Here is a 7,611-nt window from a genome sequence, read left to right as displayed (position 1 = left end):
CTAGGAAAAACTCGAGGTACTTCGCAGAATACTGTACTATACTAGTTTCTTAAACGCATGCTTTTTTATAGCGAATTTTGAAAAATAAATCTTACATTTTTTGGCGTTTGATGTCAAATAGCATTGTGTGCACCAGTTTGTATAATTCTGTGTTTTTCCCAATTCATATAATGATTTCTGGAGTGAATTTTGCATTCGCTTGAATAGCTTAAAGAGCGAATGAGAAGTCATTGACAGAAAAAAGGAAAAGCAGAAAACCAAGGGCCCATGGACTCCACAGAGTCTGACATCACTGTCTACGTTCTGGATAGTCTGATCACGACCTCATCTAGAGTCTGCATGGTTAGATCAGGGCACTACTTACGGTCTGGACGGTCTGATCAGAGCCCCGCCCAGAGTCTGGATAGTCTGATCAGAGCGCGGTCTAGGGTCTGCATAACTTTGTGGTATGGTCTGGATAGCCTGAACAGAGTTATTTCCAGAACCTGTACGGCCTGATCATAATTTTTCCAGAGTGTGGAAAGTCTGAACAGAACCAAGAGTTCCAGTTGAAAAAAAAAACAAGATTTAGTTAAACTTCATGGGACTGTTTTTTGAAGAACACTTCCCAACTTTATCTTGCAAATATCAAAGACACCGCCAAAGACGAAATTTTGCTAATTGTTTTTGAGCTGAAGATGTTTTTTTCAAACTAATATGTTTTACTGCAAACCTCAAAAACCATATCCATAAAAAGACGAAAATTTTTCTGAAAAAAATATATTATTGCAATGATCACTGCTACTTCAACAGTTAAAAGTGTCTGCCAGGGTACCGTCAGTGCGCGACCGAGTGCGTGACCGAAGTGGGCCAAGTGGGTCTGGCACCCCAGTGCGCAACTCCAGTCGGTCTGGCACCCCCCGTGCGCGACTGAAGTCCATCTGACACACCCAGTGCGCGACTCAAGTTTTTTTGATCAGAGCCAATTTTTGTCTGGATTGGATGGACAGAGAAGATTTTGGTCTAGATAGTCAGATCAGAGCTGGCTTGGGTTGCGCAACTCATCCTGGGTAACACTTATGATGCAGAAAGCACTTTGCATTCCTGTATTTAAAATTAAAGTTGTTAGTAAAGAAAAACTTAAATGCCATCGGGAAGAGAAACCAATAGAAAACCGCATAATTCTGGCTTTTTGTAGCTGTCAACAGATTGGAGTGCAGGAAATGGCAGTTGAATGAGCGTTTCACAAAAAAAACAATGCAACAGGAAATTGGATACATGTAAGATCTATAAGTATCGTGAAAAATTGTCCCCTGAAAAACTGACTGAAAGTTTAAGAGAAATCCAACAATTAAATGGGCTCCCAGTACATCAAGAAGGAATGATCAAGACGTTGAACACAACATGCCTTAAAAGATGTCATAAGTCTTTTCCAATTGTTGGCCTCCAGGCCGGAAAATCTATGGTTTCCATGCGTCTTCCTGGCAGTTTTTCTAACCATTTAGCATTAATTTTTTCAATTATGAACTGATTGTATGGCAAAACTTTTGGATGTTCATTGCCCACTAACACTTGCTTGACGTGGTTTCGGATGAGTAAGACATCAAAGGCCGTTTTCTTGTCAACTTTGCCAATTAAAGAAAAGAAATGCTGGCGATTAAAAAGCTAGTTCAATAAAGCATAATCTGAAAAGAACCTTGATTTTGTCTGAGGTCAATATCTGAGAGATTGGAACATAACTCTGATAAAACGTTCTTTCAGTCTCACATTAAATATGGTTAAGTAATTTTACCTCAGAAAACATCCTAACTCTCCTCAACTGTAAAGGTTGACTTGAATTTCCTGAACTCACCTAAACTAACCCTATCTTTACCTGAACTCTACCTGAAAAATTAAGGAATCACTACTTCAAAAGAACCCTATAATTCGTCTAACTTGTCTTAAAATTACATTAAATAATTACCTTCAAATTACCCTTAAATTTATCTTAAATTTGTCTCAACTAGGCCATAACCTTAAAATTTGTGTAGGTTAGGACAAAAATATAAATGCTTTAGGGTAAAGCTAAGGGTAACTCCTTTAGGGTAAAATTAGTTTAAATTTATTTTGTGTGCTTATATTGTTAATGAAGAAAACTGTTCTAAGATTTCCCGAACAAACAAATTTCAATGAAACTGATATGTTTTTCCCATATCTTCTTATGGCAACAGGCGAATAAACAAAAGTTCGTTGTTTTTGAGAATTTTACACAGAAATGCATTGAATCACTTCTGAAAATCTACCATAATCTGCAAGCAAAGACTAAAAGACTTCATTTGATACTGTTTTCATTATATCAGAAAAGGCAAAATTTTTGATGAGGATGTTGTTAAACTAGTAATGGAGCTCAGCAAAATCAAATTGTATAAAAGTTAAAATGAAAACAAAATTTTTAGACATTGATTGACCACAACAATTATAGATAGGAAAGCCAAATTTCTAAAGAACTTCAAAAATCTGCCTCAGAGTCTTAAAAAAGGCGTGGTTTTCTGTTTAAAAAAAACAACCTGCATTGACGTATTTGGTGATATCTTGAGTTCAAGTCAATCTGGGCCAAATTAATTTCTGTTGAAGAAACTGTTGAGTGGGAAATCAAAACAGAAAACTATGGTACACATCAGGAAACAAAAATTAACAAAACAAGGTAAAATTGCTGATAACATTTTAAAGGGGCACAGTTCAACGGAACAACAGCCGGTGGATATGTATAAATACAACACTCCTCTTAGGCCTGTAATCGTGATCACTGATAGCAGCTATTATAACCTTAAACAATGTGCGTCTCCATTTTATCAGACAACTACTCGTTGACATTAATACTACCCAGAATGAGGTGAGCGACCGAAACCCCACCTGATCAGACCGACTTGGGTCTCGCATGGGGGTTAAAACGCGACCAGTCCAAAAAGTCGGGAATCACTGTCTGTGGTTTGTATAGTCTGATCAAGACCCCATCAAGCGTCTGCATGGTCAGATCAGGGAACTACTTACGGTCTGGACGGTCTGACCAGAGCCCCGCCCAGAGTCTGGATAGCCTGATCAGAGCGTGGTCTAGGGTCTGGATAACTTTCTGGTATGGTCTGGAGAGTCCGAACAGAGCTATTTCCAGAGTTTGTACCACCTGATCAGAAACTTTTCCAGAGTATGGAATGTCTGATCAGAGCCAAGAGCTCCAGCCGAAACAACAGCTAGTCCCCCGAAACAACAAGATATAGTTAATATTCGTGGGACTCTTTTTTGAAGAGTACTTCCCAACTTATTTGGCAAATATCAAAGACACCGCCAAAGACGAAAATTTGCTAATTGTTTTTGAGCTGAAAATTTTTTTTCAAACTAATATGTTTTATTGAAGTCCTCAGAAACCATATCCATAAACTGACGTCTATTTTTCTGAAAAGAAATATATAATACCAATGATTACTGCTACTTCAACAGTTAAAAGTGTCTGTAAGAGTACCTTCAATAAGTGACCGAGTTCGTGACCGAAGTGGGTCTGGCAATCCAGTGCACAACTCCAGTCGGTCTGACAACCCCGTGCGCAACTGAAGTCGATCTGACACACCCAGTGCGCGACTCAAGTTTGTTTGATCCGAGCCAATTTTTGTCTGGATCGGATGGCCAGAATCGATTTTGGTCTAGATAGTCAGATCAGAGCTGGTTTGGGTTGAGTACCTTATCATGGGTAACACTTATGTTGCAGAACGCACTTTGCATTCCTGTATTTTAAATTAAAGTTGTTAGTAAAGAAAAACTTAAATGCCATCGGGAAGAGAAACCAATAGAAAACCGCATAATTCTGGCTTTTTGTAGCTGTCAGCAGATTGGAGTGCAGGAAATTGCAGTTGAATGAGCGTTTCACAAAAAAAACAATGCAACAGAAAATTGTACATATGTAAGACCTTTAAATATTGTGAAAAATTGTCACCAGAAAAATTGACTGAAAATTTGCATGAAATCCAACAACTAAACGGGCTCCCAGTACATCAAGAAGGAATCATCAAGACGTTGTACCGAGCATGCTTTAAGAGATATCATAAGCCTTTGCCAATTGTTGGCATCCAGGCAGGAAAATCTGTGGTTTCCTTGCGTCTTCCTGGCAGTTTTTCGAACCATTTAGCATTAGTTTTTTCAATTATGAACTGATTGTATGGCAAAACTTTTGGATGTTCATTGCCCACTAACACTTGCTTGACGTGGTTTTGGATGAGTAAGACATCAAAGGCCGTTTTCTTGTCAACTTTGCCAATTAAAGAAAAGAAATGCTGGCGATTAAAAAGCTAGTTCAATAAAGCATAATCTGAAAAGAACCTTGATTTTGTCTGAGGTCAATATCTGAGAGATTGGAACATAACTCTGATAAAGCGTTCTTTCAGTCTCACATTAAATATTGTTAGGTAAATTTACCTCAAAAAACATCCTAACTCTCCTCAACTGTAAATGTTGATTTGTTTTTCCTCAATTCACCTAAACTAACCCTATCTTTACCTGAACTCTACCTGAAAAATTAAGGAATCACTACTTCAAAAGAACATTAAATTTCTGTCTAAATTTTGTTAAAATTACATTAAATAAATACCTTCAAGTTACCATTAAAGTTCCCTTAAATTTGCCTCAACTAGGCCATAACCTTAAAATTAGTGTAAGTTAGGACAAAAAGATAAGTGAGTTTGGGTAAAGCTAAGGGTAACTCCGTTAGGGTAAATTTAGTTTAAAATTATTTAGGGTGCTTATACTACTCATGAGAAAAACTCTTCTAAGGTTTCCCGAACAAATAAAATTCAAAAAAACTGATATGTTTTTCCCATATCTTCTTATGGCAACAGGCGAATAAGCGAAAATTCGTTGTGTTTGAGAATTTTACACAGAAATACAATGAATCACATCTGAGGATCTTACATAATGTGCAAACAAAGACTAAAAGACTTCATTTGATACTGTTTTTATTCTATCAGAAAACTGAAAAATTTTTAAAGAGGATGTTGTTAAACTAGTAATGGAGCTCAGCAGAATCAAATTTGATTGACCAAAAAAATTATAGATAGGAAAGCCAAAACTCTAAAGAACTACAAAAATCGCGTCAGAGGCTTAAAAAGGGCGTGGTTTTCTTTAAAAAAAAACAAACTACATTGACGTATTTGGTGATATCTTGAGTTCAAGTCAATCTGGGAAAAATTAATTTCTGTTGAAGAAACTGTTGAGTGGGCAATCAAAACAGAAAATTATGGTACACATCAAGAAACAAAAATTAACAAAACAAGGTAAAATTGCTGATAACATTTTGAGGGACACAGTACAACGGAACCACAGCCGGTGGAAATCTATAAATACAACACGCCTCTTAGGCCTGTAATCGTGATCAGCTATTATAACCTTAAACAATGTGCGTCTCCTTTTTATCAGACAACTACCCGTCAACAATAACACTACCCAGGATGAGGTGAGCGACCGAAGCCCCACCTGATCAGACCGACTTGGGTCTCACATGGGGGTTAAAACTTGACCAGTCCAAAAAATCGGGAATCACTGTCTGTGGTTTGTATAGTCTGATCAGTCTGATCAAGCGTCTGCATGGTCAGATCAGGGCACTACTTACGGTCTTGGCGGTCTGACCAGAGCCCCGCCCTGGATAGCCTGATCAGTGCGTGGTCTAGGGTCTCGAAAACTTGTGGTATGGTCTGGGTAGTCCGAACAGAGCTATTTCCAGAATATGTACCACCTGATAAGAAACTTTTCCAGAGTATGGAAAGTCTGATCAGAACCAAGAGCTCCAGCCGAAAAAACAGCTAGTCCCCCGAAACAACAAGATATAGTTAATATTCGTGGGACTCTTTTTTGAAGAGTACTTCCCAACTTATTTGGCAAATATCCAAGACACCACCAAAGACAAAATTTTTGCGAATTGTTTTTGAGCTGAAGATGTTATTTTTTCAAACTAATATGTTTTACTGCAAACCTCAGAAACCATATCCATAAACTGTCGTATATTTTTCTGGAAAAAATGTATAATACCAATGATTACTGCTACTACAACAGTCAAAAGTGTCTGTCAGAGTACCGTTAATAAGTGACCGAGTTCGTGACCGAAGTGGGTCTGGCAATCCAGTGCACAACTCCAGTCGGTCTGACAACCCCGTGCGCAACTGAAGTCGATCTGACACACCCAGTGCGCGACTCAAGTTTGTTTGATCCGAGCCAATTTTTGTCAGGATCGGATGGCCAGAGTCGGTTTTGGTCTAGATAGTCAGATCAGAGCTGGTTTGGGTTGCGTACCTTATCCTGGGTAACACTTATGTTGCAGAAAGCACTTTACATTCCTGCATCTAAAAATTCAAGTTGTTAGTTAAAAAAATGAAATGCCATTGGCTAGCAAAACCAATAAATAACCAAAAAAATCTGCTTTTTTGTAGCTGTCAGCAGATTGCAGATCAGGAAATTGCCGTTGAATGAACGTTTCACAAAAAAAATCAATGCAACAGGAAATTGGATATATTTAAGATCTTTAAGTATCGTGAAAAATTGTCACCTGAAAAGTGAATGAAAGTTTAAGAGAAATCCAACTATTAAACGGGCTCCCAGTACATCAAGAAGGAATGATCAAGACGTTGAACACAGCATGCCTTAAAAAATGTCATAAGCTTTTGTCATTGGTTGGAATCCAGGCCGGAATATCTATGGTTTCCATGCGTCTTCCTGACAATTTTTCTCACCAATTAGCATTAATTTTTTCAAATATAAAATGATGGTATGGCAAAGCTTTTGGATGTTCATTGCCCAATAAAACTTGTTACGCGTGATTTTGGATGTTTCTTGCGTAGGACATCAAAGACTGTTTTCCTGTCAACATTGCCAGTTAAAGAAAAGACACCACCTTTTGCTTCTTCAGTAAGACGTCAAATTGCAATGGACAATTCTCCTGTTGACTTTAATTATCAAATTTTTTTGTAATTTTCAACAGATCATTTTGCTTTAGTTCTGCTCATCCGTTCCTGGATAGCTTTTGCTTCAAGAATCAGGGAAACTTTGTCCAATTTTATCCACTGGTATAACAGTCTTGCAATTGTTTTTTTATTTGCGGCATCATCCTCCGTTCTCTTTCCTGTCGGAATGAGATGAAGCATTGCCAATGTGCGATGCCTTGCCAATTCAGCGTTAGATTTTTTTAAATGGCAGACAGGATTTCTTTCAAATCATCGGTGAACTTAAAGCTTTCTGTTTTCTTGGCAAAAACGATTGCTTTATAACAAGAAAATTGTTTGTAGATGTTCTTCATGAGCTATATTTTGTTTTCCTCGAAATTAATCTAGCAGCTGGCGGGTTCAAAACATGCTTACCTTGAGTTGTCTGTCTGTCAATCACTCTATGGCTTAAATTTTTGCTGCTAGTTGAAAAGTTTTGTGTTGATTTCGTTTACGCAGCAAATGTTCTCATAAAATTCTTGCCTTTTCTGAGTCCGCTAAATTTGGAATGCTGATAAGTGTGGCTTGAATCACACCCAACCGCTCCATCTCTGAAATGGTTTGAACATTTTGAGCACAGCAACTGCTCTGACATTAGTTGTTGGTATTTAGATAAGGGAGGCTAATAGCAGTCTGA

The sequence above is a fragment of the Convolutriloba macropyga genome, chromosome 9 (genome assembly GCF_964194025.1).
Source record: "Convolutriloba macropyga chromosome 9, txConMacr16.3, whole genome shotgun sequence".
In the NCBI taxonomy this organism is placed as follows: domain Eukaryota; kingdom Metazoa; phylum Xenacoelomorpha; order Acoela; family Convolutidae; genus Convolutriloba; species Convolutriloba macropyga.
This window is presented reverse-complemented; position numbering follows the sequence as displayed.